This window comes from Scyliorhinus torazame, chromosome 8 (assembly GCF_047496885.1).
Source record: "Scyliorhinus torazame isolate Kashiwa2021f chromosome 8, sScyTor2.1, whole genome shotgun sequence".
Classification (NCBI taxonomy): domain Eukaryota; kingdom Metazoa; phylum Chordata; class Chondrichthyes; order Carcharhiniformes; family Scyliorhinidae; genus Scyliorhinus; species Scyliorhinus torazame.
This window is the reverse complement of record NC_092714.1, coordinates 5,447,563-5,472,695: the sequence shown is the minus strand read 5'-3', so window position 1 is coordinate 5,472,695 and position 25,133 is coordinate 5,447,563. Positions and strand designations below refer to the sequence as shown.

At 53.5% G+C, this 25,133-nt stretch overlaps 1 long non-coding RNA gene across 1 annotated transcript in view; it reads right to left on the bottom strand.

The window, feature by feature from the left end:
- LOC140428709 (uncharacterized) overlaps window positions 1-24,891 on the bottom strand; it is a 180,590-nt gene extending 155,699 nt beyond the window's left edge. Inside the window, exon 1 of the long non-coding RNA XR_011948831.1 lies at window positions 24,783-24,891. This is a non-coding gene — a long non-coding RNA (uncharacterized lncRNA). The remainder of the gene's footprint in view (window positions 1-24,782) is intronic.
- Window positions 24,892-25,133: the final 242 nt, after the last annotated feature.

Here is a 25,133-nt window from a genome sequence, read left to right as displayed (position 1 = left end):
TTGGCCCACTGAAGGATAGGCAAGGGAATCTATGTGTGGAGCCAGAGGAAATGGGCGAGGTACTAAATGAATACTTTGCATCGGTATTCACCAAAGAGAAGGAATTGGTAGATGTTGAGTCTGGAGAAGGGGGTGTAGATAGCCTGGGTCACATTGTGATCCAAAAAGACGAGGTGTTGGGTGTCTTAAAAAATATTAAGGTAGATAAGTCCCCAGGGCCTGATGGGATCTACCCCAGAATACTGAAGGAGGCTGGAGAGGAAATTGCTGAGGCCTTGACAGAAATCTTTGGATCCTCGCTGTCTTCAGGGGATGTCCCGGAGGACTGGAGAATAGCCAATGTTGTTCCTCTGTTTAAGAAGGGTAGCAAGGATAATCCCGGGAACTACAGGCCGGTGAGCCTTACTTCAGTGGTAGGGAAATTACTGGAGAGAATTCTTCGAGACAGGATCTACTCCCATTTGGAAGCAAATGGACGTATTAGTGAGAAGCAGCACGGTTTTGTGAAGGGGAGGTTGTGTCTCACTAACTTGATAGAGTTTTTCGAGGAGGTCACTAAGATGATTGATGCAGGCAGGGCAGTGGATGTTGTCTATATGGACTTCAGTAAGGCCTTTGACAAGGTCCCTCATGGTAGACTAGTACAAAAGGTGAAGTCACACGGGATCAGGGGTGTGCTGGCAAGGTGGATACAGAACTGGCTAGGCCATAGAAGGCAGAGAGTAGCAATGGAAGGATGCTTTTCTCATTGGAGGGCTGTGACCAGTGGTGTTCCACAGGGGTCAGTGCTGGGACCTTTGCTCTTTGTAGTATATATAAATGATTTGGAGGAAAATGTAACTGGTCTGATTAGTAAGTTTGCAGACGACACAAAGGTTGGTGGAATTGCGGATAGCGATGAGGACTGTCGGAGGATACAGCAGGATTTAGATTGTCTGGAGACTTGGGCGGAGAGATGGCAGATGGAGTTTAATCCGGACAAATGTGAGGTCATGCATTTTGGAAGGACTAACGCAGGTAGGGAATATACAGTGAATGGTAGAACCCTCAAGAGTATTGAAAGTCAAAGAGATCTAGGAGTACAGGTCCACAGGTCATTGAAAGGGGCAACACAGGTGGAGAAGGTAGTCAAGAAGGCATACGGCATGCTTGCCTTCATTGGCCGGGGCATTGAGTATAAGAATTGGCGAGTCATGTTGCAGCTGTATAGAACATTAGTTAGGCCACACTTGGAGTATAGTGTTCAATTCTGGTCGCCACACTACCAGAAGGATGTGGAGGCTTTAGAGAGGGTGCAGAAGAGATTTACCAGAATGTTGCCTGGTATGGAGGGCATTAGCTATGAGGAGCGGTTGAATAAACTCGGTTTGTTCTCACTGGAACGAAGGAGGTTGAGGGGAGACCTGATAGAGGTCTACAAAATTATGAGGGGCATAGACAGAGTGGATAGTCAGAGGCTTTTCCCCAGGGTAGAGGGGTCAATTACTTGGGGGCATAGGTTTAAGGTGAGAGGGGCAAGGTTTAGAGTAGATGTACGAGGCAAGTTTTTTACGCAGAGGGTAGTGGGTGCCTGGAACTCGCTACCGGAGGAGGTGGTGGAAGCAGGGACGATAGTTACATTTAGGGGGCATCTTGACAAATACATGAATAGGATGGGAATAGAAGGATACGGACCCAGGAAGTGTGGAAGATTGTAGTTTAGTCGGGCACCATGGTCGGCACGGGCTTGGAGGGCCGAAGGGCCTGTTCCTGTGCTGTACTTTTCTTTGTTCTTTGTTCTTTGTTTGTTGTCACCACAGTTTGGTGATAGTTGTGTCGCTGGCCGGGGGGTTCTGCCAGGGTCGGGGGAGTAGCGGTGGGATTGTGGGCTGTGGGGTTGGGGTGGGCGGGCACAGAACACCATTGCCGCAGCCGGCATGGCAGCCAAGCAGCTGCACACGACTCTGGCTGCCCTCTGTGAACTTAGGGCCACGGGTCGTATAGGTGTCCCCGCCCCCCCCAGGCCACCTCCCTAGATGTCCTCTGGCCCCAGCCGACCCATCAGCTGTGTGGCACGCTCCAGCGCAACCAGTGCCAACTTGTTGGCTGGGATGAGTGTTTGTGGGGAGTGGAATGTGTGTGTGCGGCTGGGATGAGTGTGTGTGGGGAGTGTAATGTGTGTGCGGCTGGGATGAGTGTGTGTGGGGAGTGTAATGTGTGTGTGTGGCTGGGTTGACTGTGTGTGGGGAGTGTAATGTGTGTGTGCGGCTGGGATGAGTGTGTGGGGGGAGTGTAATGTGTGTGTGCGGCTGGGTTGAGTGTGTGTGGGGAGTGTAATGTGTGTGTGCGGCTGGGTTGAGTGTATGTGGGGAGTGTAATGTGTGTGTGCGGCTGGGTTGAGTGTGTGTGGGGAGTGTAATGTGTGTGTGTGGCTGGGTTGAGTGTGTGTGGGGAGTGGAATGTGTGTGTGCGGCTGGGGTGAGTGTGCGTGGGGAGTGTAATGTGTGTGTGCGGCTGGGATGAGTGTGTGTGGGGAGTGTAATGTGTGTGTGCGGCTGGGATGAGTGTGTGTGGGGAGTGTAATGTGTGTGTGCGGCTGGGATGAGTGTGTGTGGGGAGTGTAATGTGTGTGTGCGGCTGGGATGAGTGTGTGTGGGGAGTGTAATGTGTGTGTGCGGCTGGGTTGAGTGTGTGTGGGGAGTGTAATGTGTGTGTGTGGCTGGGTTGAGTGTGTGTGGGGAGTGGAATGTGTGTGTGCGGCTGGGGTGAGTGTGCGTGGGGAGTGTAATGTGTGTGTGCGGCTGGGATGAGTGTGTGTGGGGAGTGTAATATGTGTGTGCGGCTGGGATGAGTGTGTGTGGGGAGTGTAATGTGTGTGTGCGGCTGGGATGAGTGTGTGTGGGGAGTGTAATGTGTGTGTGCGGCTGGGATGAGTGTGTGTGGGGAGTGTAATGTGTGTGTGCGGCTGGGATGAGTGTGTGTGGGGAGTGTAATGTGTGTGTGTGGCTGGGATGAGTGTGCGTGGGGAGTGTAATGTGTGTGTGCGGCTGGGTTGAGTGTGTGTGGGGAGTGTAATGTGTGTGTGCGGCTGGGTTGAGTGTGTGTGGGGAGTGTAATGTGTGTGTGTGGCTGGGTTGAGTGTGTGTGGGGAGTGGAATGTGTGTGTGCGGCTGGGGTGAGTGTGCGTGGGGAGTGTAATGTGTGTGTGCGGCTGGGATGAGTGTGTGTGGGGAGTGTGATGTGTGTGTGCGGCTGGGATGAGTGTGTGTGGGGAGTGTAATGTGTGTGTGTGGCTGGGATGAGTGTGCGTGGGGAGTGTAATGTGTTTGTGTGGCTGGGTTGAGTGTGTGTGGGGAGTGTAATGTGTGTGTGCGGCTGGGATGAGTGTGTGTGGGGAGTGTAATGTGTGTGTGTGGCTGGGTTGAGTGTGTGTGGTGGGTGTAATGTGTGTGTGCGGCTGGGATGGTGTGTGTGGCGAGTGTAATGTGTGTGTGTGGCTGGGATGAGTGTGTGTGGGGACTGGAATGTGTGTGCGCGGCTGGATTGAGTGTGTGTGGGGAGTGTAATGTGTGTGTGTGGCTGGGTTGAGTGTGTGTGGGGAGTGTAATGTGTGTGTGCGGCTGGGATGAGTGTGTGTGGGGAGTGTAATGTGTGTGTGTGGCTGGGTTGAGTGTGTGTGGGGAGTGGAATGTGTGTGTGTGGCTGGGTTGAGTGTGTGTGGGGAGTGGAATGTGTGTGTGCGGCTGTATTGAGTGTGTGTGGGGAGTGTAATGTGTGTGTGGCTGGGTTGAGTGTGCGTGGGGAGTGGAATGTGTGTGTGCGGCTGGGATGAGTGTGTGTGGGGAGTGTAATGTGTGTTTGCGGCTGGGTTGAGTGTGTGTGGGGAGTGTAATGTGTGTGGGCGGCTGGGATGAGTGTGTGTGGGGAGTGTAATGTGTGTGTGCGGCTGGGTTGAGTGTGTGTGGGGGAGTGTAATGTGTGTGCGGCTGGGATGAGTGTGTGTGGGGAGTGGAATGTGTGTGTGTGGCTGGGATGAGTGTGTGTGGGGAGTGTAATGTGTGTGTGCGGCTGGGTTGAGTGTGTGTGGGGGAGTGTAATGTGTGTGCGGCTGGGATGAGTGTGTGTGGGGAGTGTAATGTGTGTGTGCGGCTGGGATGAGTGTGTGTGGGGAGTGTAATGTGTGTGTGCGGCTGGGTTGAGTGTGTGTGGGGGAGAGTAATGTGTGTGCGGCTGGGATGAGTGTGTGTGGGGAGTGTAATGTGTGTGCGGCTGGGATGAGTGTGTGTGGGGAGTGTAATGTGTGTGTGCAGCTGGGTTGAGTGTGTGTGGGCGAGTGTAATGTGTGTGCGGCTGGGATGAGTGTGTGTGGGGAGTGTAATGTGTGTGTGCGGCTGGGTTGAGTGTGTGTGGGGGAGTGTAATGTGTGTGTGCGGCTGGGATGAGTGTGTGTGGGGAGTGTAATGTGTGTGTGCGGCTGGGATGAGTTTGTGTGGGGAGTGTAATGTGTGTGTGCGGCTGGGATGAGTGTGTGTGGGGAGTGTAATGTGTGTGTGTGGCTGGGTTGAGTGTGTGTGGGGAGTGTAATGTGTGTATGCGGCTGGGATGAGTGTGTGTGGGGAGTGTGTTTGCTGGGATGAGTGTGTGTGGGGAGTGTAATGTGTGTGTACGGCTGGGATGAGTGTGTGTGGGGAGTGTAATGTGTGTGTGTGGCTGGGATGAGTGTGTGTGGGGAGTGTAATGTGTGTGTGCGGCTGGGTTGAGTGTGTGTGGGGAGTGTAATGTGTGTGTGCGGCTGGGATGAGTGTGTGTGGGGAGTGTAATGTGTGTGTGCGGCTGGGATGAGTGTGTGTGTGGAGTGGAATGTGTGTGTGCGGCTGGGATGAGTGTGTGTGGGGAGTGTAATGTTTGTGTGCGGCTGGGATAAGTGTATATGGGGAGTGTAATGTGTGTGTGCGGCTGGGATGGCGTGTGTGGGGAGTGTAATGTGTGTGTGCGGCTGGGTTGAGTGTGTGTGGGGAGTGTAATGTGTGTGTGCGGCTGGGATGAGTGTGTGTGGGGAGTGCAGTGTGTGTGTGTGTGTGGCTGGGATGAGTGTGTGTGGGGAGTGTAATGTGTGTGTGCGGCTGGGATGAGTGTGTGTGGGGAGTGTAGTGTGTGTGTGTGTGTGGCTGGGATGAGTGTATGTGGGGAGTGTAATGTGTGTGTGCGGCTGGGATGGTGTGTGTGGGGAGTGTAATGTGTGTGTGCGGCTGGGATGAGTGTGTGTGGGGAGTGTAATGTGTGTGTGAGGCTGGGATGAGTGTATATGGGGAGTATAATGTGTGTGTGCGGCTGGGATGGTGTGTGTGGGGAGTGTAATGTGTGTGTGCGGCTGGGTTGAGTGTGTGTGGGGAGTGTAATGTGTGTGCGGCTGGGTTGAGTGTGTGTGGGGAGTGTAATGTGTGTGTGCGGCTGGGATGAGTGTGTGTGGGGAGTGGAATGTGTGTGTGGCTGGGATGAGCGTGTGTGGGGAGTGTAATGTGTGTGTGCGGCAGGGATGAGTGTGTGTGGGGAGTGTAATGTGTGTGTGCGGCTGGGATGGGTGTGTGTGGGGAGTGTAATGTGTGTGTGCGGCTGGCATGAGTGTGTGAGGGGAGTGTAATGTGTGTGTGCGGCTGGGATGAGTGTGTGTGGGGAGTGTAATGTGTGTGTGCGGCTGGGATGAGTGTGTGTGGGGAGTGTAATGTGTGTGTGCGGCTGGGTTGAGTGTGTGTGGGGAGTGTAATGTGTGTGTGCGGCTGGGTTGAGTGTGTGTGGGGAGTGTAATGTGTGTGTACGGCTGGGATGAGGGTGTGTGGGGAGTGTAATGTGTGTGTGCGGCTGGGATGAGTGTGTGTGGGGAGTGTAATGTGTGTGTGCGGCTGGGATGAGTGTGTGTGGGGAGTGTAATGTGTGTGTGCGGCTGGGATGAGTGTATGTGGGGAGTGTAATGTGTGTGTGCGGCTGGGATGAGTGTGTGTGGGTAGTGTAATGTGTGTGTGCGGCTGGGATGAGTGTGTGTGGGGAGTGTAATGTGTGTGTGCGGCTGGGATGAGTGTGTGTGGGGAGTGTAATGTGTGTGCGGCTGGGTTGAGTGTGTGTGGGGAGTGTAATGTGTCTGTGCGGCTGCAGCTTGTCAGCCTCCAAAGTATCATTCATGGCCTGGCAAATCCCACAGCGTTTTCATTGGAATCGGTCGTGTTCCACGTGTCGCCGATGCCAGCCCCTCCACGGTCGCTGTATCAGTCCAGGTTCAACAGTTAGCTGTTGTGCAAGTCCATGGCCTGGATTCTCCGCTCCCTCGTGCCAAAATCGTGGCCGGCGTGGGTGGAGAATCCATGGCCGTGATTCTCCGAGCCTCAGCGTCGCAATCGCGCTCAGCGCGGGGGCGGAGAATGGGCGTCAGACCCGCGATCAGGTCCGAAGACGTTTCCGCGATTCTCCGGGGACTGGAGAATCGCTGCCAATCGCGCACGTGGTTAATGCGGCGCCGGTAGGGGGCCATTGAAAGAGGTCCCCGCGCCGATTCTCCGCCGACAACTGGCTGGGTTCCCACCGGCCTGGTTCACTCATGGTTCTACCTGACGGGAGCTCGGAGTGGCGGATGCAGACTCAGTCCACAGCCGCCCTGGTGGGGGGCGGGGGGGATCCGTCACTGTGGGGGGGGGGGCCTCCAGGACAGCCAGGGTCGCGATCGGGGGCCGCCGATCGGCAGGCGTGGGCGATCTCAGGGGGGGCCTATATTGTCAGGGCCGGGCCACGTGTGGGTCCATCATGTTGCGTGGGGACATAGCCCCATTATCAGAGGATTCCGCCCCATGTTCCCGTAAGAAATCGGGGCCTGCGCAGGTTCACCGATTCTGCATGCTCCGAAAAGCGGCGTACTCGGGGAGTACGCTGTGCCGCCTGAGGCAATTGCCAGAGGCCCGTTCCGATATTCTCCGCCCCTGACCGGCCGAAGTCCCGACGGCGTGGAACTAATGTGCTCCAGCAGGTCGGGATACTCGCGTGGCGGCTGTGGACTCAGTCCGCGGCTGCTCTGGTCGGGGGCGGGCCGAATGGAGGCCAGGGACTGCCTTCTCAGCAGCCGGGGAATGTTCGTGCGGGGGTTGAAGATCGGGCGCGCAGCCAATCGGGGGGTCTCCTTTGTGAGTCTAGCTCCGTGGTCCGTGTCCGCCATGGAGTCCGGCGCGGCCGCTCGGGGGCCACCGCTGTGCGCATGCGCGACCTCTGACCCGGAAGTGCTGGGGCCCATACCTGCAGCAAAAGCTAGCCCCCTGCAGGGAATTTGTGTCCCTTTGATCCAGGATTTTCAGGCGTAAAACGCCACCGTTTTGACGCCGGCATGGGGACATAGTCCCAACAATGGAGAATCCAGCCCAATGAATCCTGCCCCCGTGTCAACATTTACTCTCAGCAACGCAGAATCCCGCCCTTTATGTTTTCAAGAAGCAGTTAGATATCACACTTGGGGCGAAAGGGGATCAAAGGATATGGGGGAAGGCGGGATTAGGCTATGAGTTGGATGATCAGTCATGATCATAATGAATGGCGGAGCGGGCTTGAAGGGCCGAATGGCCTCGTCCTGCTCCTATTTTCTCTGTTTCTATGTTTCAATGTAAGTGGGAAGCAGGGAAAATTAGGAGAGGACCCCAAGTTCACTTCGACCCCAAGGGTGCAGTCCTCATCATTAAGCTAGTGCTGGGGAGAAGGGAGGTAATGAGTCTGAAGAAACTCAATGCCTCCTGCTACTCGTCCTGATGCATTTGGAATCATCTGAAATGACCAATGCAATTATTATTCCTTCTCTCATGGATATGGGCACCGCTGATGTGGCCAACATCTGCCCCCCATCACTAATTGCCTTTGAGAAGGAAGTGGTGAGCCGTCCTCCTGAACTGCTGCAGTCCAAGTGGTGTAGGTACATCCACAGTGCAGATTGGGATGGAATTCCAGAGTTTGGCACAGCGACAGTAAAGGAACGGTGATATATTTCCAAATCAGCATGGCGCAAGGCTTGGAGGGGTACTTACAGGTGGCGGTGTTCCCATGTGTCTGCTGCCCTTCTAGGTGGTAGAGGTCACAAGTTTGGAAGGTGCTGTTGGTGAGTTCCTGCAGTGCATCTTGTAGATGGTACACACGGCTGCCACTGGTCGTCATTGGTAGTTGGAGTGAATAATTTAGGTGGTAATTGGGGTACCAATTTGCCCTGGATGGCTGTCAAGCTTCTTGAGTGTTGAAACTGAACCCACCCAGGCAAGTGGAGAGTATTCTATCACATTCCTGACTTGTAGATGGTGGACAGGCTTTGGGGAGTCAGCAGGTGAGTTACTCAGTGCAGGATTCCCAGCCTCTGACTGGCTCTTGTAACCACAGCATTTCTATGGCTAGTTCAGTTTCTGGTCAGTGATAACCCCCAGAATGTTGATGGGGAATGTCTAATCAATGATAATGTCAAAGCAAGATAGTTTGATCCTCTCTTGTTGGAGATGGTCATTGCCTGGCACTTGTGTGGCACGAATGTTCCTTGCCACTTAACAGTTCAAGCGGAGTTCAATCCCCATACCGGCTGAGGTTATTCATTAAGGCTCCACCTTCCCAACCTTGCCCCTCGTCTGAGGTGTGGGTGATCCTCAGGTTAAATCACCACCAGTCAGGTCTCCCCCTCAAAGGGGAAAGCAGCCTATAGTCATCTGGGACTATGGCGACTTTACCATTATTATCCAGTTCTTGCATATGAGCACTGACTGTTTCAACATCTGAGGAGTTGTGATTAATATTGTGTAATCATTGGCAATCATGCGCACTTCCAACCTTATGATGGAGGGTAGATTGTTGATGAAGCAGTTTAATTATGGTTGGGTCTCTGAAATATTTTTCAAAAAATAATCTTTATTGTCACAGGTAGGCTTACAATAACACTGCAATGAAGTTACTGTGAAAAGCCCCCAGTCGCCACACTCTGGCGCCTGTTCGGGTACACAGAGGGAGAATTCAGAATGTCCAATTCACCTAACAACACGTCTTTCAGGACTTGTGCGAGGAAACCGGAGCACCCGGAGGAAACCCACGCAGACACGGGGAGAACATGCAGACTCCGCACAGACAGTGACCCAGCGGGGAATCGAACCTGGGACCCTGGTGCTGTGAAGCAACAGTGCGAACCACTGTGCCACCGTGCAGCCTGAATGGAGTGAGAATGGCAATGTTGATGATATTAATGTCATAATTCTGTTGGTTCCCATGCCTATTTTGAGGTGTGTAAAGATGACAGATATGAGAAACCCATTGTGAGTGAGGAATTACTCCTCCTGCCTTTTTAACCCCTTGCCCACTCCCCTTGCCCACCAACACCACTCCTGCTGTGCCTTAAAAGCACCACCCAGGAGCTCTTCCCAATGTATCACTAACATCTCACCAGAGCTAACAGCTATTGTCTCTCACCCTGTGCAGACTGACATGACACTGTTGAACCCCCTTTAAATTTTTTTAATTCATTTATGCGGGGTGCACATTGCTGGCTAGCCCAGCGTTCATTGCCTGTCCCTACTTACCCTTGTGAAAGTAGTGGTGAGTTAGTTTCTTGAATCGCTGCATGTGGTGTCGGTACCTGGGGGTATCTTTACCTGTATTGTTGGGGTCTAACTGCATTGTCATTTTACATTACCTACATCACTAAAACAGATTATCAAGTTATATTCTCACTTCTCTTTGTGGGATCTTGCTGTGCAATTGCTGTGTTTTCTGCAGTACAACACTTCACAAGTGGGTGACACAGTGGCACAGTGGTTAGCACTGTTGTTTCACAGCGCCAGGGACCTGGGTTCGATTCCCGGCTGGGTCACTGTCTGTGCGGAGTCTGCACATCCTCCCCGTGTGTGCGTGGGTTTCCTCCGGGTGCTCCGGTTTCCTCCCACGGTCCAAAGATGTGCAGGTTAGGTGAAATAGCCATGCTAAATTGACCTTGGTGTCCAAAAAGGGTAGGTGCGGTTACTGGGTTACAGGTATCAGGTGGAGATGTGGGTTTAAGCAGGGTACTCTTTCCGAGGCCGGTGCAGACTTGATGGGCTGAATGGCCTCCTTCTGCACTGTAAATTCTATGATCTGTGAAAAGTGCTTAATCAGCTGTGAAGCATTTTGATATTGTGGAAGGTGCTATATAAACACAATCCTTTCTTTACATTTGTGAGCTGGAAAAAAAATCATCTTGGGTCTAGTAGAAATCTCCTTCAGATTATAGCATTGCCTGTTCCTCCACTATAAGCACATCAGTTCCAAAACCTCAGCTCTATCTCACAATGCTTCAACTTCAGGTGAATGAGAAAGAAAAATGACTGCTCTTCTCTGGCATCTAAAACCATATTCATTCTGTCACCCTTGTCTTTGGATTTTAAATACTCTATTACAAAGGATTTGTCAGCCAACCAACTATATTATAAAATGATTAAGTTGGGTTTGTCAATTTACATTTGGAAACGGAGATTTAAAAGCTTTATTTCAAATTGTTGATGATCCGGTTTATTCTGCCACAGAGAAGTGATATTTTTCAGTGTCTCTTCCTCTTATCCGGCAGCTGCAGTTTGCAATAATGTGACCACATTGTTCCAGATTCAGTCAAACTCATCATCAGAGAATCTCTGTGCAGAAAGCAGTAAATAATACAGCAAACCCTTCCGTACTGATGTAGAAGCTGCCTTTTGTGAAAACCTTCAGTTTCAATACTTGCCTAATCCCCTCCCATTCTGAAAATCCCTCAGTGCAAATCGGAGCTCTTGTGATGTTCAGCAAAGGCAAAAGTTGCTGAAAATGTGATTGTGTTTGATTTCTCTTCTCCCTGACCTCGGGCCAGATTCTCCGTTTCTGACGATCTGGGGCGTTTTACATGGAAAGAATCGACGGCGTCCCCTCACCGATGCTGCTACCGCGGTGTGAGGGGCTGGCAGCCGCGCCACGTAAAATACCCGGTCTCCACGAAATAAACAGACAGAGAATGGCCGGGGCCGGGTCCGTGGCCAGGGCCGGGTCCAGATCCGGGTCCGGTACCGTGTCCGGGTCCGGGGCCGGGTCTGTGGCCGGGTCCGGTGCCGTGTCCGGGTCCGGTACCGTGTCCGGTGCCGGGTGCGGGGCCAGGTCTGTGGCCGGGTCCGATGCCGTGTCCGGTGCCGGGTGCGGGTCTGGGGCCGGGTCCGGGGCAGGGTCCGATGCCATGGCCGGGTCCGGTGCCGTGTCCGGGTCCGGTACCGTGTCCGGTTGCCGGGTCCGGGGCCAGGTCTGTGGTCGGGTCCGATGCCGTGTCCGATGCCGTGTCCGGTGCCGTGTCCGGTGCCGGGTGCGGGTCTGGGGCCGGGTCCGGTGCCGTGTCCGGTTGCCGGGTCCGGGGCCAGGTCTGTGGCCGGGTCCGATGCCGTGTCCGGTGCCGGGTGCGGGTCCGTGGCCGGGTCCGATGCCGTGTCCGGGGCCGGGTCCGTGGCCGGGTCCGATGCCGTGTCCGGTTGCCGGGTCCGGGGCCAGGACTGTGGCCGGGTCCGATGCCGTGTCCGTGTCCGGTGCCGTGTCCGATGCCGTGTCCGGTGCCGGGTGCGGGTCTGGGGCCGGGTCCGGTGCCGGGTCCGATGCCGTGTCCGGGTCTGGGGCCAGGTCCGGTTGCCGTGTCCGGTTGCCGGGTCCGGGGCCAGGACTGTGGCCGGGTCCGATGCCGTGTCCGTGTCCGGTGCCGTGTCCGATGCCGTGTCCGGTGCCGGGTGCGGGTCTGGGGCCGGGTCCGGTGCCGTGTCCGGGTCCGATGCCGTGTCCGGGTCTGGGGCCAGGTCCGGTTGCCGTGTCCGGGGCCGGGTCTGATGCCGTGTCCGGGTCCGATGCCGTGTCCGTGTCCGGTGCCGGGTGCGGGGCCGGGTCCGATGCCGTGTCCGTGTCCGGTGCCGGGGCCAGGTCTGTGGTCGGGTCCGATGCCGTGTCCGGTGCCGGGTCCGGGGCCAGGTCTGTGGTCGGGTCCGATGCCGTGTCCGGTGCCGGGTCCGGGGCCAGGTCTGTGGTCGGGTCCGATGCCGTGTCCGGTGCCGGGTGCGGGTCTGGGGCCGGGTCCGGTACCGTGTCCGGGTCCGGTACCGTGTCCGGGGCCGGGTCCGTGGCCGGGTCCGATGCCGTGTCCGGTTGCCGGGTCCGGGTCTGGGGCCAGGTCCGGTTGCCGTGTCCGGTGCCAGGTCTGTGGCCGGGTCCGATGCCGTGTCCGGTGCCGGGTGCGGGTCTGTGGCCGGGTCCGGGGCAGGGTCCGGGGCCAGGTCTGTGGCCGGGTCCGATGCCGTGTCCGGTGCCGGGTGCGGGTCTGGGGCCGGGTCCGGGGCCAGGTCTGTGGCCGGGTCCGATGCCGTGTCCGATGCCGTGTCCGGGTCTGGGGCCGGGTCCGATGCCGTGTCCGATGCCGTGTCCGGTTGCCGGGTCCGGGGCCAGGACTGTGGCCGGGTCCGATGCCGTGTCCGATGCCGTGTCCGGTTGCCGGGTCCGGGGCCAGGACTGTGGCTGGGTCCGGTGCCGTGTCCGATGCCGTGTCCGGGTCTGGGGCCAGGTCCGGTTGCCGTGTCCGGTGCCAGGTCTGTGGCCGGGTCCGGTGCCGTGTCCGGTGCCGGGTGCGGGTCTGGGGCCGGGTCCGGGGCAGGGTCCGATGCCATGTCCGGGTCCGGTGCCGTGTCCGGTTGCCGGGTCCGGGGCCAGGTCTGTGGCCGGGTCCGATGCCGTGTCCGATGCCATGTCCGGGTCTGGGGCCGGGTCCGTGGCCGGGTCCGATGCCGTGTCCGATGCCGTGTCCGGTTGCCGGGTCCGGGGCCAGGACTGTGGCCGGGTCCGATGCCGTGTCCGATGCCGTGTCCGGGTCTGGGGCCGGGTCCGTGGCCGGGTCCGATGCCGTGTCCGATGCCGTGTCCGGTTGCCGGGTCCGGGGCCAGGACTGTGGCCGGGTCCGATGCCGTGTCCGATGCCATGTCCGGGTCTGGGGCCGGGTCCGTGGCCGGGTCCGATGCCGTGTCCGATGCCGTGTCCGGTTGCCGGGTCCGGGGCCAGGACTGTGGCCGGGTCCGATGCCGTGTCCGATGCCGTGTCCGGGTCTGGGGCCGGGTCCGTGGCCGGGTCCGATGCCGTGTCCGATGCCGTGTCCGGTTGCCGGGTCCGGGGCCAGGACTGTGGCCGGGTCCGGTGCCGTGTCCGATGCCGTGTCCGGGTCTGGGGCCAGGTCCGGTTGCCGTGTCCGGTGCCAGGTCTGTGGCCGGGTCCGGTGCCGTGTCCGGTGCCGGGTGCGGGTCTGGGGCCGGGTCCGTGGCCGGGTCCGATGCCGTGTCCGATGCCGTGTCCGGTTGCCGGGTCCGGGGCCAGGACTGTGGCTGGGTCCGGTGCCGTGTCCGATGCCGTGTCCGGGTCTGGGGCCAGGTCCGGTTGCCGTGTCCGGTGCCAGGTCTGTGGCCGGGTCCGATGCCGTGTCCGGTGCCGTGTCCGGTTGCCGGGTCCGGGGCCAGGTCTGTGGCCGGGTCCGATGCCGTGTCCGATGCCGTGTCCGGGTCTGGGGCCGGGTCCGTGGCCGGGTCCGATGCCGTGTCCGATGCCGTGTCCGGTTGCCGGGTCCGGGGCCAGGACTGTGGCCGGGTCCGATGCCGTGTCCGATGCCGTGTCCGGGTCTGGGGCCGGGTCCGTGGCCGGGTCCGATGCCGTGTCCGATGCCGTGTCCGGTTGCCGGGTCCGGGGCCAGGACTGTGGCTGGGTCCGGTGCCGTGTCCGATGCCGTGTCCGGGTCTGGGGCCAGGTCCGGTTGCCGTGTCCGGTGCCAGGACTGTGGCCGGGTCCGATGCCGTGTCCGATGCCGTGTCCGGTTGCCGGGTCCGGGGCCAGGACTGTGGCTGGGTCCGGTGCCGTGTCCGATGCCGTGTCCGGGTCTGGGGCCAGGTCCGGTTGCCGTGTCCGGTGCCAGGTCTGTGGCCGGGCCCGGTGCCGTGTCCGGTGCCGGGTGCGGGTCTGGGGCCGGGTCCGGGGCAGGGTCCGATGCCGTATCCGGGTCTGGGGCCGGGTCCGGTGCCGTGTCCGATGCCGTGTCCGGGTCTGGGGCCAGGTCCGGTTGCCGTGTCCGGTGCCAGGTCTGTGGCCGGGTCCGGTGCCGTGTCCGGTGCCGGGTGCGGGTCTGGGGCCGGGTCCGGGGCAGGGTCCGATGCCGTGTCCGGGGCAGGGTCCGATGCCATGTCCGGGTCCGGTACCGTGTCCGGTTGCCGGGTCCGGGGCCAGGTCTGTGGCCGGGTCCGATGCCATGTCCGGGTCTGGGGCCAGGTCCGGGGCCGGGTCCGGTACCGTGTCCGTGTCCGGTGCCGTGTCCGATGCCGTGTCCGGGTCTGTGGCCGGGTCCGGTGCCGTATCCAGGTCTGGGTCCGGGTCTGGGGCCGGGTCCGATGCCGTGTCCGGGGCAGGGTCCGGGTCCGGTACCGTGTCCGGGGCCGGGTCTGATGCCGTGTCCGGTGCCGTGTCCGGGGCCGGGTCCGTGGCCGGGTCCGGTGCCGTGTCCGGTTGCCGGGTCCGGGGCCAGGTCCGATGCCATGTCCGGGGCAGGGTCCGGTACCGTGTCCGGTGCCGTGTCCGGGGCCGGGTCCGTGGCCGGGTCCGATGCCGTGTCCGTGTCCGGTGCCGTGTCCGGTGCCAGGTCTGTGGCCGGGTCCGATGCCGTGTCCGATGCCGTGTCCGGGTCTGGGGCCAGGTCCGGTTGCCGGGTCCGGGGCCAGGACTGTGGCCGGGTCCGATGCCGTGTCCGTGTCCGGTGCCGGGTCCGGTGCCAGGTCTGTGGCCGGGTCCGGTGCCGTGTCCGGTGCCGGGTGCGGGTCCGATGCCGTGTCCGGGTCCGGTGCCGTGTCCGGTTGCCGGGTCCGGGGCCAGGACTGTGGCCGGGTCCGATGCCGTGTCCGGGTCCGCGTCCGGTGCCGGGTCCGGTGCCGTGTCCGGTGCCGGGGCTGGGTCCAGGCCGGGCCAGGTCCGGGGCCGGGTCCGGGTCCGGGTCTGGGGCTGGGTCCGGGGCCGCTCCGTGGCCGGTGATGGATGTTGTGTTGGGTGCTCTGGATCCGTGGAACACATACATGCCACCAACACTTAAAATAGTACAACACTATTTTATTAAGTTAGAAACTGTTGAACATACTTTCACTGTGGGTTAACACGATGGTAGATTAAACTAAAGACCTATGCCTGTCCGAACCAGTCTATGCACTCAGCACGTGGTGAGGACCTGTGCTGTAAGCTGTAAGCTCTGTCCTTCTAGGAGGCTGCATCCCGAATGAGCGGGAACTCTGATGCCCCCTGTCTTTATAGTGAGTGTGCTCTAACGGGTGATTGGCTGCGGTGTTGTGTGTGTTGGTTGGTCCCACTGTGTGTCCATCAGTGAGTGTGTCTGCACCGTGATATACTGATGTACATCATGACAATGGAAACAGTCACTTGCTAGAATATTGATTGGAGTGTCCGCTTAATTAACAGGAGTAGGGCAGCAGGCAGACTCCCGAGGCTAGAGGGCCAATCAGAGGCCTTCCAGCTGCACAGAAGCAGCTGGTTGCAGTAGAGGGTAAGTAACTGAGAGGATGCTGCAACAAGAACGTGCACTCTCACAAACAAAACAAAATTGAGAAATAGAGGTGGGGGTGGGTGAGATATGGGTGGTTGGTAGGAATCCATTTACATGGTGCCCTCTGGCTGCCCTATGCCTGCACCCACACTAAGGCAGACAGGGAAGGCCCGTGTACCCACCTAGAGAACTGGCAACCCCCAACCTCGACCTGCCAGTTCTCTCCAGAGAGTTAAACTCACCCCCTCCCACTAGGTGGGCAGCCTTGCCTGGGCCCAAATACACCTCCCCTAAATGAACCAACCCCAGGAACGATGTTGGGAAACCAGTGCATTGAACAGTGCTGGTATTTTCAGACCCTATTCACCTTCCTTTCCAACCTCAGCGGAGCCCAAATATCCTGTCCCGACTGAGATACAAGCTTCCCTCTATGGAGTTGTGACAGATCTGTCAAATTATCCACCTCTTTTTTCTTCTTTCCTGTGTCGTGGGACCGCTGCTCTCCACCCCCACCCCCAGCCCCCACTGCAGTTTGCTGATAAACCCTGCGCCAAAGTGAGTCGAAGTACGTCAGCACTGAGAATTGACCCAGGGATATAAATACCCTCGAGTTCTGTCTACTCAATCCACCATCCCTCTGTTCATTACTGGCACTGAATAGAAGTTGAACTCTTCCCCCTACGACAGAGATACAACTGTGGGAAGTCCATCCCATATAACCATCAACCACTGATATCATAAATCTCCATCAAACAACATAGTCCAGCACAGAACCCCAGCCCACACTTTGTCACAAAGAAATGGTCACGGTGGGCATGTTGTTTAACTGTCCCCCAAGTGCACAATGGTCTCCAAGTGAAAGCAATGCTTTTTCAAAATGTGAATTGCTACAGCACTTCAAACATGCCATGATTGTTGTGTACTAAAACAAAATAATTGGTCATTTTCTTTAAAAAAGAACACTGTACTTTTGGGCAGAGAGCACCCACAGTTAGGAGTTTCAGAAAATTAATTGTCCGCAGTGGCAGCCCGTCTAAAGCAGCAAACAAAGAATTGTTGGTCATTTTTCTCACACAGGGATTTTATGTGGATTGGATTTTTTTCATTACAGTTAGACTTTCTGGACAAATCCAATATATGATTTTAAAATCCCTATTTTCATGGTGCGAATTGGTTCAGATCATTGAAGCGTTGCGTTTGGTTTTGTCCGTCAGAGCACATGGAATCAAACTGTGTGTAATCCTGGAATGTTCAATCTATTCTCACAGAATTGGACCAAACTGCAGTCTATTTATCTGCACCATTAACAAAGACTTGGGGCGGAGTGGGGGAAGAGTGTATCTTTTGTCATGTTTTGATAACAAAATAGCCTAATTATTAAATATAAATCTTCCCCTTACCTCTGAGCAAATGTAACAACTAATAATTAGGAAAAAATTTACAACACGCAATTTAACATCACATACTTGTTTTCTTCTTCAGCAATCTGGTTGTAAAAAAATCCAATATCTTCCCAATTCTTTTACTGACAGAGTATCAAAGATGAGGCTGTTATATGATTGCATTCCCTGGTGTTCAGTATTCGCTCATGCATATGACTGAAATGTTGTTTGTAGCCAGAATTAGCAGTGAGTTTTGACTTGTATTTCCACTGTGCTGTGCCAGGACTGCACAACTCCTCAACCCTAACACGCTCTCTTTGCACTGTCGAGCAGAAGTGATATCCTTAATGTGTCAATCGTATCACTGGTCTCATTCAGAATTAGCATCATATACTGCAGGAAAAATATTCTGAATTATTTCATTCTACTAACATATTACAAGCAAAATTACACATTTGTAAGAAAGCGTTAATGCATTTGCTTCTAATCTAATGCTCGTAATCCATCAAACAGCTCTCACAATGAATGACCACCTACAGTCACATCACATTGGATGTCCAGCATTTGTGTTGTTCTGAGGTCATGAGGGGTGCTATATAAATGCAAGTCTTTCTTTCACCTTTCCCTGAGGCAGTTAGATTTGTTTTCCATAATGCAGTGGCAGAGCCTAATTTTTTATACATTTCAAATCCCCAGATGAGTGAAATAAATGAACAACAGTTTTCCTGGTAGTCAGTAACCTTGAAGCCAAGTTGGGCAAATGAATCACTGCAGTCTGGCAATTAGTGCTGCCCAAATTAGCCAGGCTATGTCGTAATCCATTTGAGTGATGTTCCTCGATTTGCTATTTTAGCAGGGACATTAGCCCATTTAAATTGTTTGCCATTTATGTTAAAGAAGTCAACAGAAGAATTATATCTGCTAATATTATCCACAGACGCGAGCACACACATGCACACTCACACTTTCCAGGCCTATATCTATTTGTCAAATGATCTAGTCTGACAGGCTAGAGGACTTTGTGCTTCCTATTATGTTCAAGGAGAGAGCATGTTGGTAAAGACAGTAACCAGCTGAACCACATTTCAATAATACCTACTCTACTCAGTGCTAGCTTCAACATTTGGAACAGTTCTCCCTGGAAACTCTCCCCAGACACTGGTGCTGTATTTAAACAGGAAGGACAGAGGAGCAGGTGACCTACCCAAACAAAGGCTGTAACAGGTATCTGAGCAGCAATTGCAGTGCCTCTGGTTCTGCACCAGAACAAAGAGATGGAGCAGAGGCAGTGGACAGGACACATTCTGCACAATTTCCTCTGCCAATTTGGGACTCGGAGCCGGACCTCCACGTGCTGATTGACAGTGGGAGGAGACTGTGTGACAAGCCAGCCAATCCACCCAGCATCGCAATGTACACCCTCATCAGTGCTTTCAGTGCCTACTATTGAAATCCTCATCTGAGTCTGCTAGTAGCAGAACCCATCTCTGATCTCACCCTCCAATGAACTGGAGACAGTGAGGGTCAGATCAAATGATTACGTGTCTTCATGAAGTGCTATGCTATTGTGCTCTCTATCTTTGACATGAAAAGGCTGGACAGGCGGTATTTTTGCTGGGCCTGGATTCTCCACCCACCGCGCCACATTTCTGGTTTACCCCACCGGCGGGATGCTCCGATAAACCGTCTGATCAATGGGGTTTCCCATTGTGGGACAGCCCCACGCCGTCGGGAACCCCCGGACTGCCGGTAAAACGGAACATCCTGACGCCGGAAAATCCAGCCCGATGACTCTAAGTTTTGGGGTCTGTGAAAGCAGGAAATCAGAAGGGGAAAGTTGGTTTGAAGGAAGCGGGGTGGGTTGGAAATGAAGAGCTCAATGGTCTCCACTGTGTGGAGTTTGCTCGTTCTCCCTGTGTCTGCGTGGGTTTCCTCCAGGTGCTCCGGTTTCCTCCCACAGTCCAAGGTGAATTGGCCATGAATAATTGCCCCTTAGTGTCCAAAAGGTTAGGTTGATTTAAGGGGATAGAGTGGGGGAGTAGACCTGGGTAGCATGCTCTATCGGAGGGTCGATGCAGACCCGATGGGCCGAATGACCTCCTTCTGCACTGTAAAGATTCTATGGATTTTATGATCACACCATCCATCACAGCTTGCTCATCATGCCAGATAGCAGGACGAGGGTGAGATGAATTCAGAAGGGGAATGTGGCGTAAACATATTGTCATCCTCAATGTCCTCGGCAATCAAGGGCTCTGTCAGAGCGGGAGCCATGATGCTGGGAGCTACCTTCTCCACAGGGCTCAGCAGATGCAGCTGCTGGTGTCCTCTGCTTGTTTTGCTCTGCTTCCTTCTATCATATTTCACCTTGCCCTGCAAGTGTCAAGGAAAATATCCTGTGTTTAGGTTATGTATATGCCAAACACATAGCTGAATAGGTGGAGGTATGTGGAGGCTGGCAGCATTGGTAGATGTGTGAAATTGGGAAGAGTAGAGTGCTGGTTGTTGTAATATGCATGCACCTTTAAGGAGCCATATCTTAAACTATTGTCAATTATTACCAGCTCAAAAGTTGCAATGTAGTATTCAGCCTTCAAACAGCAGTGATCAAGGTCAGACATGTGCCGCCTAATTTCCTGGTGAACATTATTTGCATAATAGTGTAATGAATGTCAGAAATTTATTTACATACATAGAATTTACAGTGCAGAAGGAGGCCATTCGGCCCATCGAGTCTGCACCGCCTCTTGGAAAGAGCACCCTACCCAAGTCCACACCTCCACCCTATCCCCATAACCCAGTAACCCTACCCAGCACTAAGGGCAATTTTGGACACTAAGGGCAATTTTGCACAGCCAATCCACCTAACCTGCACGTCTTTGGACTGTGGGAGGAAACCGGAACACCCGCAGGAAACCCACGCAGACACGGGGAGAACGTGCAGACTTCGCACAGACAGTTACCCAAGCCGGGAATCGAACCCGGGTCCCTGGAGCTGTGAAGCAATTGTGCTAACCACCATGCTACCGTGCTGCCCCTAATATGTAGATTGCATTATATATATCTGTTGCAGTAATGTTATTAAGAACCAAGGTTAAGGTATCCAGACTTTGTGTCTGCTAAAGCTGCAATTAAAGGTCGTAAAAGGTGAGGTCATGATTAATTTTAACCATTTACCTGTTTACAGAGTGATGCCCAATGCAACATTGTTATGACTGCTGGAGATTCCCTGGAGTGTAGATAATTTATGGGGGAGTGGCGTTTATTCCTAGCTGAGCAGCTCATGGAACATAGTGAGATACAGATGATAGAATTAATGGGACGAGCCAGGTCTATAGCAAGCGGTTTTAGCTATCGGATTTTTAGTCTGATAAAGACAGAGGATTTGCAGGCTGTCCCTGAAATAGTCTCACTCTCCCCCCCCAAGCAGTCTTTCCAAAAAGCTTCTACGTGCAAGTATCCCTGTGCTTGCTAACTTTATTTATAAGTAGTTTTTGATCTGTAATGGGCTTTGCTTAATTGGGAATAGAGAAGGTATAAGTTAGTAGTTAGAATGTTTCCGTTTCATTTCAAAACTGTTTAACTGTTAATTGTACAGCTATTTTTCGGCAATGTTGCTGTGGTTAATCCTGTGTTAATAATAAAGTTTGTTTTAATATATAAGATCCCTATTTGTCAATGGAATCTCTCCCAGGACAAAGTATCCTTTCCTCACAGATTCACAAATTGAAAAATTGTTGGGGTCTCGCCCGGTTTCCGAACAGAAATTGCGGTATGGTTTGGTACCATAGAAATAGTCATATCTTCAAATAAAGTACCCATATTATTGCTTCACCAACCCTTGTATATGATTGGTACGTTTACATCAAAGAAGAATAATGCTGGGTGACTGATGGGAGGTGCATTGAGCAGCCTGAGAGGTTGGTGTGTGATGGGTAGCTGAAGCTGATGTCCAGTGAAGATGCATTCACTGACCTTGACCACCTGTGTGAGGTCATTGGTCTTCTTGTGGCACGACTATCATAGGTCCAGTTGCTGGGAATTGACCTCGCCGTTCATGATTACCTGATGCATTGTTCTTGAGGGCCTCCTGGCCCTGTGTGGAACCATGGACTCTGTCGTTCTAACAGCCTAGACCGATAAGCCTTCCAGTACCACATTCATCACCTTGGATCTTTCTCCATGACCTGTTGTTCTATTTTCCTTCTTTAGAATTACAGCAATAATAATGTTCAGCAGAAGCCCCCTGAAATTCAGAGCAGAGTTTCGTTCAGAGGGACAAGCTGTCTTTAAGAACAGAAGGCTGCTGTGCCATGAGCTATCAGCACAACACTGACTGGCTCTCTACTAAGGACAGAGATATCCAGAAATGCTGAAGCACGTCGAGCCCAAACTATCAGACACAATTAGGTGGTAGCACCAAATATATGTGCTGCCTACCTCCACTTAAATTAGCACCGTCAAGTTATGATTCAGCCTTCACCCCGCACCCCCCCCAATCCAAAAACCCTGCATCCAGAAAATGAAGCAAACCAATTTTCAATCCTAACGTCTTGAAGTAGCGATGAGTACATTGTTGAATGGAAAAGTGCCCATTCATTGTATCTATCTGTCAAAAACACATCTTCCATGAGACATCAATCAAATGCAGCCATCATTTTTAAAAAAATTTGGAGTACCCAATTATTTTTTTTCCAATTAAGGGGCAATTTAGCGTGTTCAATCCACCTACCTTGCATATCTTTGGGTTGTGGAGGCGAAACCCACGCAAACACGGGAAGAATGTGCAAACTCCACACGGACAGTGACCCAGAGCCAGGATCGAACCTGGGACCTCGGTGCCGTGAGGCAGCAGGGCTAACCCACTGCGCAACCGTGCTGCCCTTAAATGCAGCCATTATTATCGATACTAACTCCTTGCCTTGTATTCAGGAATAACAGGCCCACCACAAAAGTTGACAACCTTAAGTCATAGCCCTGTCCCTTCCTCAGTTACATACATACACACTGAATCACATACATACATACACACGCACTCACACACTACATACATACACACTCATTCACATACATACGCATGCACTCACACACTACGAGCGGGATTCTCCACCCCCGCGCCGAAGTGCCCATGCCGTTGTGAACGCCGTCGAGGATCACGACGGCGCGAAACGGCCCCAATCCCGACCGATTCAGGCCCTGACAATGGGCTAGGATCGGAGCCACGTCATCTACACGCGCCAGGCCTTGTTGCCGCGTAAAGGCGGCGCCGCATAGATGACGCGGCCGGCGCCACATAACTGGCATCACCCTTGCATGCGTGGTTGCTGTCCTCTCTAAGCCCGCCCCGCAAGAAGATGGCGGACGGATCTTGCGGGGCCGCGGAAGGAAGGAGGTCCTCCTTCAGAGAGGACGGCCCGACGATCGGTGGGCACCGATCGCGGGCGATCCCACATTTGAGGTACCCCCCGGTGCAGGATCCCCCCTCGCCCCCTCCCCGCAGGCCACCCCCCCAGCGCTCGGGCGCTGTTCCCGACGGCAGCGACCAGGTGTGGACGGCGCCGGGGGGAACACGCTGTTTTGGCCTGGCCACTCGGCCCATCCGGGCCTGAGAATAGCGGGGGTGCTGGAGAATCGCCATTTTGGGTATCTCCGGCGATTCTCCGGCCCGCGGAACCCGATGGGGCCGTTCCCACCGCCTGGGAGAATCGCGGGAGGATGTCGGACCGGCGTCCCGGGAAATTTTGGCAGCCCAGGCGATTCTCCCAACCGGCGCGGGAATGGAGAATCTCGCCCTACATACATAGACACTCATTCACATACATACACACACACACTCACATACTACATACATACACACTCATTCACATACATACACATGCACTCACACACTACATACATACACACTCATGCACATACACACACTCACACACTACATGCATGCACACTCATTCACATACATACACACACACTCACACACTATACATACACACCCATTCACATACACGCACTCACACACTACATACATGCACACTCATTCAGACATACACATGCACTCACACACCACATACATACACTCATTCACAGACATACACATGCACTCACACACCACATACATACACTCATTCACATACATACACACACACTACATACATACACATTCATTCACATATATACACACACGCTCACACACTACATACATACACGCTCATTCACATACGTACACACTCACTCACACACTACATACACTCACTCACAGGCTACACACATACACACTCACTCACACATTAAATACGTACGCACTCACTCACATACTACATGGACGAATACATACGCACACTAAAAGTGGTACTCACACTAACCACGCACAGTGGTTAGCACTGTTGCTTCAGGTTTTAGCAGGCATCGTACAGGGTAAACAGCAGAGTTTAATGATTGGAGAATATTAGGAGTTTCATCATTTTTTTTAACAGGATCACAGTAACACTCAGAGCATCAGCTATTCATATATCTTTGGAAGAAAGAGGCTGAAGCACAGGGAAAAGTGTTATGATCAAAAATTCCCAAGATAATTAGTCTTGGATAAACCACATCTCGTTGTAGCTCAGACACTGCACACATTTGCAAGGATGGATTTTACAATTGTGCTTCTGGGTGTTTTCACAGCTCACGTGAAGAAAGTAGGAAAAATTCACACCTCTGCATTCGTTAAATCCTTCATCAAATCCAAGTGACAGAAATGCAAATGCTGTTTGTATTGTTTGGTTAAAGTGTTGCTGGTCTGATAGAATATGTGGCCATTCTGTTTACAGTCACTTTCTCCAACAGTTTGTGTTGGAATTTGCTCATTAATATTGTAATAAACTTTACATTCTGAGATTTTGGCTGCACTTGAGCAAAATATTAATAATGGCCCAGCGTGTGTCTCTGTGCCTAAGTACTGGGGAGTGTTAATTGAAAAACTACTTTACAAACTAGCCATAAATCAGTGCCCGAGGTGGCAATCAGATTGCTACACCATGTATTGGCCCAGGAGGTGAACTAACCAACTCCAAGGCTGCTGCTAATTTAGCTGGTGGTCAATCATCAGGATAAATGTGAGGACAGCAGGAAGAATGTGCCGTCTGGCACACACAGGGTTAATGTGGGACTGAGTACAGTACCACCCACAGTGATGCGCATGCCCTCACCCAGGGTCACTCTAATGAGCTGTGTGTATCAGCCAGCATGGAGACAGCTCCGAGCTTGTACCCTTTACTGGGTATTTGTAAATAGTTCTAAGAGTCAATAAATCTTCAGTTATCCTGCGAATGACAACAAAGACTTCTTCAGACCTACTGAACTGTAAGCAACAGTCTACAACATAACCTTTCTGATTTTGCTGCTCTCCTCTCAGAAACTCCTATGCATTGTCTATGAAGAATCTTCTAGAAGCATCTTAGGACACAAGAATTAGAAGGAGTCGGCCATTTGTCCCTCCAACCTGCACCACCATTTGATAAGGTCATGGTTGATTTTATTGTGGTCTCAAATCCACTTTCTTGCCTGTCCCCAAACTCTTTAACTCCCTTATAGATCAAACATCTGTCTAATTCAGCCTTGAGCATATTCAATCAATCAACCTCCACTGCTCTCGAGCGAAGAGAATTCCACAGATTAATAACCCGATGAGAGAAAAGAATTTTCCTCATCTCATTAAATGGTCCACACCGGAAGCAACAGGGCCCGCTGAATCATGCCCAACGTGAATAAACCTTCATGACTTTAAACTCTTTCATCAAATTTCCTCAGCCTTTTCTGTTCTAAAGAGAAAAACGCCAGCTTCTTACTGTATCTGTGTAACTGAAGTCTCTAATTGCTGAAAACACTCTCGCAAATCTCCTCTGTAACTTCTCCAAAGACTTCACTTCCTTCTGAAATGCAGCACCCGTATTGTGCAATACTCCATCTTGGGCTGAAGAAATGTTTAATATTGGTTCAGTAAATCGAGCATTATTACACCTCATGGCACCTGATCCTAAAGTATTTCCCAGCCAATGACCTATTTCTGAAAAGTGGTCATCCGTTACGTAGTTAAATATGAACATAGGAATTAGGATCAGGAGGAGGCCATTCGGCCCCTTGATCTGCTCCTCCATTCAATACAGTCATGACAGATCTGATTGTAACCTCAATCCTAC